This window comes from Onychomys torridus, chromosome 3 (assembly GCF_903995425.1).
Source record: "Onychomys torridus chromosome 3, mOncTor1.1, whole genome shotgun sequence".
NCBI classification, from domain to species: domain Eukaryota; kingdom Metazoa; phylum Chordata; class Mammalia; order Rodentia; family Cricetidae; genus Onychomys; species Onychomys torridus.
The window spans coordinates 93,360,760-93,375,324 of NC_050445.1; the positions used below are offsets into that span (position 1 = coordinate 93,360,760).

Below are 14,565 nucleotides of genomic sequence, written 5' to 3' on the forward strand. Positions count from 1 at the left end.
AGCCATGTTTTGTTTGGCTTGCACTGCACTGCCTATCAGGACTCCTGAATAAATTTCTAACACAGAGAATTTGTCACAGTCTACCCAAAATAGCTGATGTCTAGGTGTTCTTGACAGTAGACTTCATTATCCCCAGTGAGAGGACAGCCCCTTGCCTCATTCCTTTGTGTTATATACTGGCTCTAGTGAGTGAACACTTACTTGTGACTCTGCCATGTGCCAATCACTTTCCTCTAGCTTTTTCTCATTGGTTATTATCTGAAGTATGGGTTTCTCAGCTAACTTTTTCACTCTATTGGTAGACCTCAATGATATTACTTAGCTCCTCCCTATTGCTGAACTTATTCATGCCCAGTGCCCCAGTTTGTAGCACAGTTTTGGCTTCATTTCTTTTCCCCCAGTTTGTAGCACAGTTTTGGGGATTTCAGAGAACCAGTTTATGTAATTTGTTGGATGGTCCAAACTCCTAGGAACTATGCATAACCCAAGCCAAACACATGGAATCATTCCTGTGTGAATGCACAGCTGTGGTCTCACCTCTTAGAGTCAGCACAGGGCTTCTTGCTTTAGCTATATTGTACTGTGCAAGAATCATAAGAGCACAATGCACACTCCCTCCCTCCACCCCATCCTCTAAGATTGGCAGTCCCATCTCTGCAGCCTGCATTTATTAGCAGAGAGATGATTGCCTTCCGTTTATCTGTGACTGGATTTTGCTTAAAGAGAGTGGCTTCCTGCCAAAATGAGATGCATGCTTAATGAACTTGAATGCTCAGACGCCCGGGCCTCTCAGAAAACCTCCATGTCAGGCTGCAGCTACTTGGAAAATGGAGAAGACCAGAAGGTATATGCAGAATGAGTCACATCCTTGACATTAGTTTTCTGTGTAGGTAGTTCCCCTGAAAGGCTTGTAAAATCTTATTTTATTTTCTAAAAACAATTTGAGGTAGGAACCTGATAGTATCATTTTTTTTCCTAGTATGTCACAGGTTTTTTTTTTTTTTTTTTTTTTGAGAGAGAGAGAGAGAATCAGAAAAAAAGGGTAATATTGATGTGTACAGAATGTGTGCCGAGTACTATTAAATTGGCTTTCAGTTTTGAAATCTTTCCTTTTCAGTAAGAGGCTAAAACCTTGTGACTTCAATATGGGACAGATGTATGTTGAGAACACACAGTTGTGTCTCCCTCAAAACAGGAAATTGCACAAGTTGAAGAAATGATGACTGCAGAGATATCCAGGCTCACCTAGGTTTTTCAATCCTCTAGGAGATTAGATGGCAGGAATAAAATGAGTCCTGAGGATTGCGTGATTTCAGGCTAGGTAATGTGGCACAGGTTCTCTCTTTTTTCAGAAATACAGAGTGATGGTTTGCAAAACCTGGCGGCTGCTATGCCCGAGCATCTGAGAAGGACAGACTGTAGCCTGTCCAGTTATGAACTTGAGATAACAATGCCAGAGTAGCCACCTGCCCCACCAATAACTCTCTGATTGACATGTAGCAGGCTGCATCTCATCTCACTGGCAATGAAGTTGTGGTAATGTGGTCCCTGACCTCACCAGCATACCTCATAAGTCCCTGTTCCCCAGTATATCAAGCCACACACTAGGATGAAAATTTGTGTTCTGAAGCATGGATTTAACAGAGATTCCCTGGGGACCAGAGGGAGTTAATGCTGTTTTCCAACCTGCCTAATTTACTCCAAGAGGGTGTTATGTCCTATGGGGAAATGGGAATGTATGAGTGCCTGGAGAGAAGGGAGTGTTGGGGTGTGTGTGTGTGTGTGTGTGTGTGTGTGTGTGTGTGTTGGAGGGGAGAGGGGAGAGAAAATCCAAAAATGATAACAGTCCTCCTTCCAAAGTGTCACATTACAATCCATTTGCATATAACTCTGTTCTTAGCTCACAGTGACATTCCAGCAGTCTTTCAAGATAAAATGTAAGAGTCATTCTTTTGTTGTTTCTTTGTTTCTCCTGTTTACAGCTGCCTGTGCAGGATAACAGAGCCAGTGTGGAGGATAAACAAGACAGGGCATTCATGATGCAGCCATCTTTTCGTCCCTCAGTCGGTCACTGGTCACTTCTTAGCCTTGGAGCTGTAAAGTAAGAGGGCAAAATTAGATGGTCTCTAAGGGGCCTTTGCGCCCTGAACTTGTGCTTTAAATGCTTGCATATATCCACTCTTAGCGTGGTGTCTTTGAATTGCAATATACTTTAAATATGAATAGCTCCTTTTCCCCTCATTACTCAAATACTATCTAAAATGAATTTATGTCTTTCCTCATAATAGAATACTTAACAACAAATGAAGCTGGAGGGGCTGCTGGGTCACGTTATTAGTAGATAACAGAGCATAATTGCCCTGACCTTTAACCACTGCCAGTTGTGAACCATGTGCAGGGCTTGGACATTACAGAAGTAGTCAGCCATGACCTCCTAACCCAACCCTTTACTCCTCCCATTGTGCCCTGGTGAGTGACTGTGGTGTCTATCAGAAGTCCTTGGTGCTTAAGTATATCCCAGCAGGGAGGTGGGATCCTGAATGCCTCACTGTAATGGCTCTAAGCAGAACATCTCCAAACAATGAAATTTTGCACAGGGTTCTAGTTCTGGGAGTGAAATTAAAAGGAAATTAGGAAGGCTTCTTTTTGGGAAAATATGTTTATATTTTCCTGTTGTCTTTCCCAAAGCAGGCAATGCTTTTTGAAATTTTCATTCTGAGCTTAGAATATAATTCATATAGCTGTTCATGTAACTCATTTTAATGCAGTAGCCACAAGCCACATGCATGCTTTGTATTTAAGTGAACTGAATTTGTATAAAATTCAAAATCTAGTTCCTTAGTCACTATAGGCACATTGAAGGACCCGTAGTTGCATGTGGCTCAAGGCTACAGGGTAGACTGTTTCATGTACAGAACAGAATGAAGGGATGGATGGATGGATGGATGATTTAGGGAACATGAAACTAAAATAAATGATGCCTAACGGTTTAAACATTCTACCCAGTGTGTTGTCTCACACTTATAATTCCAGCATTTAGGAGGCTTAGCACTGACAATGGTGTGAGTTTCAGGGTATGCTGGGCTATACAATGAGATACAAACCAATGCAGGATACAGAGGGAGACTCTGTGGCAAGATACAAAAATAAACAAGAAAAATATGCCAACCCTACTGTCTCTCAGAATGGTCTAGCAAATGTTTTCTGTTATATCGGTAATATTATGTATGATCATCATTATGAGAGGTAATTAAGTGTTTAGACAGGCATAAACCCTCTTATTAGTTATGGAATGGAGAGTGGTCAGCCCTGAAACAGTATACACACAAATAATAAAAAGTGGACTCAGCAATTTGTATTTATATAAATGTTGTATATATACCATGCACATATGCATATGTATATAAGAATAATAATTGAAGAAAAAGAGGCTATCAACTTGAGGGGTTCACATGGAAAGGGTTTGGGGGCCTGGGAGGGGCTGGAGGGAAGAAAGAGAGCTGAGAAAGTAATGCAATTCTATTTTCATTAAAAATGTGTTTTAAAAAAGATAGTGTTCATATACATTTGGGAATATATATCCTGGTATTCACAAGAACCTGGAATTTTCTCCTTGAAGACCAGTTTAGCTAGAATATGGGAGGAAATGGAACGAAAGAAGTAGACAGATTACATGCATAGCTTGAAGGATTTGTATGGATTTGTATTTACAGTTGCTTTGTTTTGAGCAGGCATAGACTTTTACCTTCTGTGCAGCCTGCATGGTCCCAGGCTTTGCAGGTGAAAACAAGTGTGAGGTATTTGATATGCAGGGCGTTTCTTCTCTGCGAAGCAATCCAGCTGAAAGGAAGGAACTGCACTTCAGACTTTATATGTTTTATCCCTTGGCAGCCTACTACAGTGATATTACAAACAGCAAGGCTGTGAGCTAATGGAAGTAAACACTGTAAAAGCTGTGAATGAGGTGGTAAAACATTCACTCATTCGTACAAGAACAGGAGACCAAGTACCTGCTATGACATAGCTGTTGTTCTGTATCTAAGCTTGGGAAAAGATACAGTCCCTTCTCTCCAGAAGAAAATGATTGGACATGGGCCGTTACACAATAAACTGTACAATAATCAGTAGGGTTGGTGAATGTTGAACAGCTAACTCTTCAGGAAAAATAGAGCCAGAATCTTATCATTTGCACTTTCTGCGCTGTGAATAAATATTCTTACCAGAGCTGATGTTAAGTTACCAACATGATCTCAATGAATGTAGAGCTGGGATGTTACTGGCTTTATACCCAAAGGGCATTACATTAAACTAAACCATGATTATTGTCATTCTATTAACAATAGCTAGGATATGGAAACAACCTAAATGTCCTTCAACAGATAGATAATGAAAATATGGTACATATACACAATAAAATTTTAAAAAAGTATAAAATTTGTAGGTTAAAAAAAAAGTAAAGGTATTAGCCAGCTCCACCCAGCATGCTACATATTGTATTATGCCAGAGTTTCTCAACCTGTGTGGGTCATGACCCCTTTCGGGTGGTCAAATGATCCTTTTACAAGGGCACCTAAGATCAACAGAAAACACAAATATCTTCATTACGATTCATAACAGCAGCAAAATTGGTTATGAAGTAGCAACAAAAATAACTTTATAGTTGGGAGTCACCCCAACATGAGGATCTTTATTAAAGGGTTGCAGAATTTGGAAGTTAGAGAATCAATGTATGCTGTAGTGTCATGAACTTTCCCTATTGTATTAGCATGCACATATACATACATAATATAAGAAGCAATGTTATTTAAAATTATATAGTACAAATCTTATGGTAATATAGCATATTAGTTAAGAGTTTATGTTTGGGGATCAAAACGGTGTAACTTTAAATGTCAACATACCTACTTACTAGCTACATAATTTAGTATTGTCTTTATCTTCCTATATCCCAGTTTACATATCTACTTAGTGGGAGAATCCATACCCTAGGGTTCTTAAAGGATAAACATTAAATGCTTGTCAGTTTTCCAATACATAGTAGGTGCCAAATGCATAGTAAGTTCCCTATGCATGTTTGCTGAATGTGTGAATGAGTAGATTGAAAGTAACAATATCACTTCAGTCTAAAGCACATGGTCATAAGGCCCTAGAATAGGAAAAATTAAATCCATTGTACATAAATGAATCTTTGACAGATGAAAAAAAAAATTAAATTGTGCCTAGAACCTCAGCAGGAGTTCCCTAAGCCCAACAAGCAGAGACTGTTTCTGGACAGGTGTACTGGTGGTCTTATGACTTATAATGGTCCTTATAGAGATAGTTTGTACTTTAGTCTGAAACACTTACTACTTCCTTTCGTTTCTTTTTATTATTGTTATTATTATTATTATTATTATTATTATTATTATTATTATATTTGTGTTATAATTTTACACATCAGCCATGGATTCCCCTGTCCTCCCCCGTCCTGCACCCACCCCCACCTTTCCCCCATCCCCTCCCCTCCATTCCCATCTCCTCCAGGGCCAAGACTCCCCTGGGGATTCAATTAAACCTGGTGGATTCAGTACAAGCAGGTCCAGTCCCCTCCTTCCAGGCTGAGCAAAGTGTCCCTGTGTAAGCCCAAGGTTCCAAACAGCCAGCTCATGCACTAAGGACAGGTCCTGGTCCCACAGCCTGGATGCCTCCCAAACAGATCAAGCTATTCAATTGTCTCACTTATCCAGAGGGCCTGCTCCAGCTGGGGGCTCCACAGCCTTTGGTTCATAATTCATGTGCTTCCATTTGTTTGGCTATTTGTCCCTGTGCTTTTTCCAATCTTGGGCTCAACAATTCACACTCTTACAGTCCCTCCACTTTCTCAACTACTGGACACGTGGAGCTCCACCTGGGGCCTGGCTGAGGATCTCTGCATCCACTTCCATCAGTTATTGGATGAGAGTTACAGCACGACTGTTAGGGTGTTTAGTCATCTGATCACCAGACTAGGTCAGATCAAGCTTTCTCCTGACCATTGCCAGCAGTCTACAGAGGATGTATCATTGTGGATTTCTGGGGAATTCTCCACCAATCTGCCTATTCCTGTTCTCATGAGGTCTTCATTTATCATGTTCTCCCTTTCTGTTCTTGATCCAGCTGGGATCTCCTGCTCCCCTAAGCTTTCTTTCCCTCAAACCTTGCCCTTCATTACTCCCACTGTCGTCCAGGTTGTTCATGTAGATCTGATCCATTTCTCTGTCATTGGGTGATCCCTGTGTCTTTCCTAGGGTCCCATTATCTAGGTAGCTTCCCTGGAGTTGTGTAGGAGTCTAGTCATCTTTGTTTTACATCTAGTATCCTCCTATGAATGAGTACATACCATGGGTGTCCTTCTGAGTCTGGATTACCTCACTCAGGATGATTTTTTCTAGATCCATCCATTTGCCTACAAACCTCATGATGTCATTGTTTTTCTCTGCTGAGTAGTACTCCATTGTGTATATGTACCATATTTTCTTTATCCATTCTTCAGTTGAAGGGCATCTAGGTTTTTTCCAGGTTCTGGCTATTATAAACAATGCTAATATGAACATAGCTGAGCAAATGCCCTTGTTGTATGATTTAGTATTCCTTGGGTATATGCCCAATAGTGCTACAGCTGGGTCTTGGGGGAGATGGATTCCCAATTTTCTAAGGAAGCACCATATTGATTTCTAAAGTGGCTGTACAAGCTTGCATTCCCACCAGCAGTGGAGGAGAGTTCCCCTTGCTCCACATCCTCTCCAGCATAAGCTGTCTTCTGTGTTTTTGATCTTAGCCACTCTGACAGGTGTAAGGTGGTATCTCAGAGTCATTTTGATTTGCATTTCCCAGATAATTAGGGATGTTGAGCAATTCCTTAAATGTCTTTCAGCCATTTGAACTTCCTCTGTGGAGAATTCTCTGTTTAGTTCTATAGCCCATTATTAATTGGACTGTTGGGCATTTTGATGTCTAATTTCTGGAGTTCTTTATATATTCTGGATATCAGCCCTCTGTCAGATGTGGGGTTGGTGAAGACCTTTTCCCATTATGTAGGCTGTTGCTTTGTCTTGTTGACCATGTCCTTTGCTCTACAAAAGCTTCTCAGTTTCAACAGGTCCCATTGATTGATTGTTTCTCTCAGTGTCTGTGCTACTAGTGTTATATTTAGAAAGTGATCTCCGGTGCCAATGCATTCAAGTGTACTTCCTACTTACCCTTCTATCAGGTTCAGAGTAACTGGATTTATGTTGAGGTCTTTGATCCACTTGGACTTAAGTTTTGTGCACAGTGACAGATATGGATCGATTTTCAGCCTTCTACACATTGAAACCCAGTTATGCCAGCACCATTTTTTGAAGATGCTTTCTTTTTTCCATTGCACATTTTTGGCTTCTTTTTCAAAAATTATATGTTCATAGGTGTGCGGGCTAATGTCAGGGTCTTCAATTCAATTCCATTGGTCCACATGTCAGTTTTTATGCCATTACCAAGCTGTTTTTATTATGGTAGCTCTATAGTAGAGCTTGAGGTCGGGGATTGTGATGCCTCCAGAGGTTGTTTTATTGTACAGGATTCTTTTGGCTATCCTGGGTTTTTTGCTTTTCCATATGATGTTGAGTATTATTCTTTCCAGGTCTGTGAAGAATTGTGTTGGTAATTTGATGGGTATAGCATTGAATCTGTAGATTGCTTTCGGTAAGATCACCATTTTTACTATGTTAATCCTGCCTATCCATGAGCATGGGAGGTCTTTCCATTTTCTGACATCTTCTTCAATTTCTTTTTTCAGGGACTTAAAGTTCTTGTCATATAGGTCCTTCACATGCTTAGTTAGAGAAACCCCAAGGTATTTTATATCATTTGTGGCTATTGTAAAGGGTGATGTATCTCTGATTCACTTCTCAGCATGTTTGTCTAGTGTATATAGGAGGGCTTCTGATTTTTTTAAGTTGATCTTGTATCTTGCCATGTTGCTGAAGGTTTTTATTAGCTGTATCAATTCCTTGGTTGAATTTTTGGGGTCATTCATTTATACTATCATGTCATCTGCAAATAGGGAAAGTTTGACTTCTTCCTTTCCAATTTGTATCCCCTTAATCTCCTTATGTTGTCTTATTGCTCTGGCTAGAACTTCAAGTACTATATTGAATAAGTATGGGGAGAGGGGACAGCCTTGCCTTGTTCCTGATTTTAGTTGTATTGCTTTGAGTTTCCCTCCATTTAATTAGATGTTTGCTGTTGGTTTGCTATAGATTGCCTTTATTATGTTTAGGTATATTCCCTGTATTCCTGATTGCTCCAAGACCTTTATCATGAAAGGGTGTTGGATTTTGTCAAATGCCTTTTCTGCATCTAGTGAGATGATCATGTGGTTTTTTTCTTTGAGTTTGTTTATATGGTGTATTACATTGATGGACTTTTGTATGTTGAACCACCCTTGCATCCCTGGGATGAAGCCTACTTGAACATGGTGGATAATTGTTTTGATGTGTTCTTGGAGTCTGCTTGCCAGTATTTTATTGAGTATTTTTGCATCAGTGTTCATGAGGGAGATCGGCCTGTAGTTCACTTTCTTTGTTGCATCTTTGTTTGGTTTAGGAATCAGGGTAATTGTAGCCTCATAGAAGGAGTTTGGTAATATTCCTTCTGCTTCTATTGTGTGGAAAAATTGAAAGATTATTGGTATTAAGTCTTCTTTGAAGATCTGGTCGAATTCTGCAGTGAAACCATCTGGTCCTGGGCTTTTTTTGGTTGGAAGACTTTTAATGACTGATTCTTTTTCCTTAGGGGTTATTGGACTATTTAAATGGTTTATCTGGTCTTGATTTAACTTAGGTATGTGGTACCTATCCAGAAAATTATCCATTTCTTTTAGATTTTCCAGTTTTGTGGATTAGAGGTTTTGGAAGTATGACCTGATTTGAATTTTTTTCATTTTACATTCCAACCACAGATCCACCTTCAGCCTTCCTCCCGCTTCCCCCAACCCCACCTAAACAGCCCCACCCCCACCCCCAGACTCACCCCTCATCCCCTCCTCCAAAAGGGTAAGTTCTCCCATGAGGGGACAGCAAAGCCTAGTACTTTCACTTGAGGCAGGACCAAGCCCCTACCTGGTGCCTCAAGGGTGAACAAGATATCTGACCACAGGTAACGGGATCCAGAAAGCCAGCTCATGCACCAGGAATGTATTCTGGTCACACTGCCAGTATGTACTCAGTCATAATGTAAAGCAAAGGATTATCATACTACTTCTTTTCTTCAAATCAACTGGCAGCATCCACAAACCTGCCTTTTCTGTGAATGCATTAATGTCTCCTGGCAGATGATAGCCAATTTCTGACAATCTTTCCCAAGGCTTTGGTGAAGTCTTAGGAGCATCATGCGAACATTCTTTTACCAATATCCTTTGTTTATTAAAGCCACAGAAGCTGGAGTAGGAGATGTATTAATGACGGGGCCTACTCTCTATTGTGTTTTACTAATATTCCATTTCAGCAGCAGAAATACTGAATGACTGCCTGCTGGTGAAATGCAATTTCTTGAGTATCACATATTAAAGGACATCATATTTCATCTCTCCATGCCTGAGGTTTATCCAAACAAAGGAAATGGGTTGTTACCAAGGAAAGCATAACTCAAAATTCCAATTATAACTGTTAAACCACATGTGAAATTACTTTTAATAATTAAAAATGGCTTTTGCCTCTCTGCAATCCTGGCTCAATATTAAGTCTGCTGCCATTTTAAGGAGAGCTAATAATCTCTAGTAAATTCCAATGACCTTAATTGTCCTCACAGCCACCCTTCAGTGACCTTTATCGCTTAGATGGTTAAAATCTAAAATAAATGATACTAACACCTCGGCCCTGCAAGGGCATTGTGTGCATTTCTACTATGCATCTATTGTTTCCAAAATGCCTTTCCTTGGACAAGTTGAGCTTGCTTTGAGGAAAGGAATCTTATTATAGGCACATTTTAAAATTCACATTTTCAAGTGCAGAGGAAAGGAAATGTCAATAAGAAAATAGTCATGCGGGAGAAGAGGCTAAAGAGGAAAAGATGAGTAGCTGTAAAAGAACGGAGGTGCAGTAGAGGGTTAGTAATTACAAAGTTCACTGCTAAAACACAATTGTAGCACTGAACCATGAAGAAGCAGAAGAGAGCAGCACATCTACCATCAGAAGCAAGAAATGAGTGCAAATTTTTGCACTGTGGGTACTATTTCTCTTTACTAGTGATGGTGAGATTTAAAGAGCTTATACTATTAATGATCGAGCAGTGTCAACTGCTAACCAACAGAGCTGTATTTTATAACCGGATCTGGGAATATTCTCAGATCCAAATCCATAGCTGGTCTCCTTGGGCTTGCACAAGCAGTATAGGTGTCTTGAATTTAAATGTTTCTCATGTTTTGTAAAAATGGATTTGACTGTCATATCATTGTCGAAATTTCCACTTAATTATGGCCTATTGTTTGGCAAAATCTATTCTCCTATGCATGCATACATTCATTTAGTCAGTCAGTTTAATATACACATCCAGCAAATATTTTCAGTGCTTATACTATATATTTGTACAATATTTTTTAAAAATACAGATATGGCATACATTTTTTCTCATTTTCTAAAAAGAATGTACAGTGGAAAATGTATGGAAAGGGAGATTTTTATGGTGAATTATAAACTGAAACAATGAATGCATAAACAATGGTTTAGTATAAATATACCATTTGTAACATATCCTCAAACTCTACCTACTTGAGCTCTCCCATAAGGAGAAAGTTAGACTCCTTTCACTCTTTGAACTCAGGTACTATCAAAAGGCAAGAATGTCCTTGAGTTCTAGTAAACACTGGTTAGGAGTCCCTCAACAGCCCATTGTCTGTGGTACCAAAGGAAAGCTAAGACTCCTGCCTTTTAGCAGTAGAACCCACACTCAGGTACATACCTAAACAAGCTCTTCCATCAAAGCAACTACTTATCCACAGGACACTCCTTCTCCCCTTCTCTGAAACAAATGACTTCCAATTGTTTTCTTCCCATCATACTTCCCATGAAGTTAAAATTCTTTGCTTGGATACAGGTTCCACAGCTGTTGAGCTGCATATGGGAGACAGATGTATAGCTGGTCTATTTGAAGGGCCCCTGGCAGTGTGACCAGGATCTATCCCTGGTGCATGAGCTGACTTTCTGGATCTTATCACCTTGCTCACTCTTGAGGCAGGGGGGAGGGGCTTGGTCCTGCCTCAACTGAATGTACCAGGCCTTACTGTGTGCCCCCCAATGGGAGGACTTACCCTTTTGGAGGAGAGGATAGAGGGTAAGGGGGGTGGGGAGTGGGCAGAGTGAGAGGAGGTATGAGAAGGGGTTCTGTGCTTGGTATGTAGAAAGAAAATGTATTTTTTTAAATGAAAAAAGTTCTTTGCTTAGACTCTCATGAGACCTTAACTGAGCTAGCCTGACTACTACAGATGATGTTCTATTTTATCCCAGGTTTCTCTTACACAAATCTCTGGCCATATTGGTCTCCTTTCTGTGATACTGGCAGGGCACACTGTGTCACTCAAAGGCTTTGTCTTTGCTGGTGGTACCCCTACAGAGAGCTGCAAATGGTTAAATCTTACATGGCTTCTTTGATCTCAGTTCTAGATACCACTGAGGAGGACATTAGTCCTTCCACTTTCACTTTCTCTCCTGCTTTCTCTTAATTGTGTCAAATGTTTGTATATAGTATTTACACCAGTTGATTATCTGTCTTTTCCTCTAGAATAGAGTATCCATGGCATGGGACATTTTTCTGACTGTTGACTTGAAATACTCATACTTCACAAATAACAAGTAAACTCTTCGTTGTTTGGGTAGTCAACCTCCAAAATTGCCTGCTGATTCTTGTTTACTGTTAGTCACAAGTTTATTCATCTAGGGCTGACTTGTGTATCAAATGGGCTGCTATGAAAATTACAGCATATAACATCATGGACAGTCCATAACCCTACCTAATTTGGTTAGCTTGCTGTGAGTAAAGCCAGCAGTCTTCTGAGGGATGCACTCAAGTACTCCACAGGGAAGCCATGAAATGACCAATGCCAGGGGAGTGAAACACCTTAGAAAATGAACATCTAACTACTACTGTGGTATCAAGAACTATAGCTCTGCCTGATAACTAATTGATTACAGTATTATAAGAGACTATGAACTAAAAGCATATAAACAAATTTCTTCTGATACTGATACCTATAATTTATACAAGATTCCGAACATCTATTTGGTCTAAGATGCTAGATTTCAGAGTCATTTGCTGTAGAAGAGCATACTAATGCATCCACAGCATGCTAACTGTTGGCTTTTGTTCTTAAAACAGAGCCCCTTACATAGGAGGTCATTAGCATTTGTTGGCTATATTAATGAGCAGCAGAGTGGTTGAAGATAACTCCTTCATTTCCTTTAATTGGATTTAAATGAAGACTAATGATAACTTCACTGAAAGATGTAAGATATAGCTACTTTTAAAATCAGGTTTGTTTTATTAAAGATAGCTCTGATGGAATCAATATCAAGTACCTGAATCCTTGGTTTGGTCAATGGTTGATCTTTTATTGAACTCTAGGTTGCTTTGTCTTAGCAGAGAAAATGGCCAGGAAGGATTTTATTCTTATTTATCTCTTATTCTCTCTTCACTTAAAGATCTTTGGCTTCCATTTGCCTTTGAATCTCCCCCTTTATTGCTTTTCTAGGTTTGTTGTGACAACAGATCATTTTTGGTACTCTTTCAAATTTTACTGTAGTCAGAAGAGTTCGCTAGATGTGTCTGGCCTTGCCATCCACAGCTGCTTATAAAATAATCACTCAGAGGCTTATATTAATTATAACTGCTTGGCTAATAGCTCAGGCTTATCACTCACTAGCTCTTACACTTAAACTAACCCATAATTCTTATCTATATTTAACCATGTGTCTTGGTACCTTTTCTCAGGTCTGCCTTCACATCTTGCTTCCTTTGTGTCTGGTTGGGGACTCCTGACTCAGCCTTCCTCTTCCCAGAATTCTCCTTGTCTGCTTATCCCACCTATATTTCCTGTCTGGTTACTGGCTAATCAGCATTTTATTTATCAACCAATGGGAGCAACACATTCACAGCATGCAGAGCATCATAACCAATCAAGTGCTCTTAGGTCTGTTGTAATTTTTTTTTTTTTTTTTTTTTTTACCATTTTCCTTAAAAACAAACAAACAACAAAAACCAAACCCTCAAACTATGATTCATTGGTAGAATTCTATGCAGACATTTCATACTTAGAACTGCTTTAAATCTAGTTATTCATAGCAAAACAAAGAGGAGCTCACTGCCAGTGTGCGGAATAGAAAGCATCCCTGTGGAGTGGAGGAATGGTGCTGTAGAACTAAAGACAAAAGTCTCCTAAATGTTTGTGTTATCAATTGGGATTGAAAGTTAAATCACAGGGTATCATATTTGGTTCACTGGTTGAGGACAGCTTTTCTTCATTATATTTTTTCTCTTTATACATCCTAGACAATGTTTCAGACATTTGCTTTCCTAGCTACTATGAGCTTGTTTTATGAACAGTAATAAGACATTTTCATTTTATCAGGATACCTTTCACAGGTAGCAACCCTTGCTGCAAATGTGTTTCATGTTAGGAAAATTTACTTCATTCTACAGCCACAGAGGAGCTTCAGTTGCCAATTTACAGTGGAGAGGTACTTTGAAAAGTGTGAGTCATTTTGTTTTAATGATATTTTATACTTGTGATTTTCATTTTTGTAGAGGAAAATAGGCTATCATTAAGATCAGAGCCATTTTGATTTCTTGTAATATCAAATTTCAAATAGAGAATGTTTGAGCCTTGATAATTTTTAAGCATAAATTCACATTTCAAAACAAAATAGTTAGGAAAACAGCAGGTATAGAGGGGATTTTAACTGTTTATTGTTATCATTAAGAGGAAAAATACAGTTGGCAGCCATGGACCTGTTCACCCCTGTTCTTGTATTATTAATGATCATTATATGATCAAACCATACATATTAGCAATGGAAATGGAAATATCAAATTATATAGCATCATTGGCACCATCTTACAAATAGTTAAGCGGAATGAGACATTAGGGTTATTAATCATTGATGGGGTATCAATAAGAGAATAGCAATTTGCAATGTGCAGTGAAATTAAACTCTCAGTTACCACAGTTTCTCAATAGCCATACTGTTGACATTTTGGGATGAATACTTTTTCATCTTTAGGGGAATTTGCTAGGTACTGTTGAGTATATATGTAGCTGTATACCTAGTACCCTTTACCTTTGTTGCTAGTGGCATCACACTAGTAATGATAAACATTGCCAAGTATCCTCTGGAGTGTCATGTCTCTACTCAAACAAGCTCATATAATGACAAACCAGCAGCACCAACCAAGAGAGAAGCACAGGTTGCAAATGGCTTTGAATGACATGTGAATCATTTTCATTGTTTTAATAGAACTCTCAGACATTGAGGGAAGTAAAAATTTGCCTCTAATAACACTGGATCTATATCATCACTT

General features: G+C 39.2%; 1 pseudogene; it reads left to right on the forward strand.

Annotated features, from left to right (window-relative positions):
* The first annotated feature begins 742 nt into the window (after positions 1 to 742).
* The window catches only part of LOC118580086, a 94,069-nt pseudogene continuing 80,246 nt past the window's right edge, over positions 743 to 14,565 (forward strand).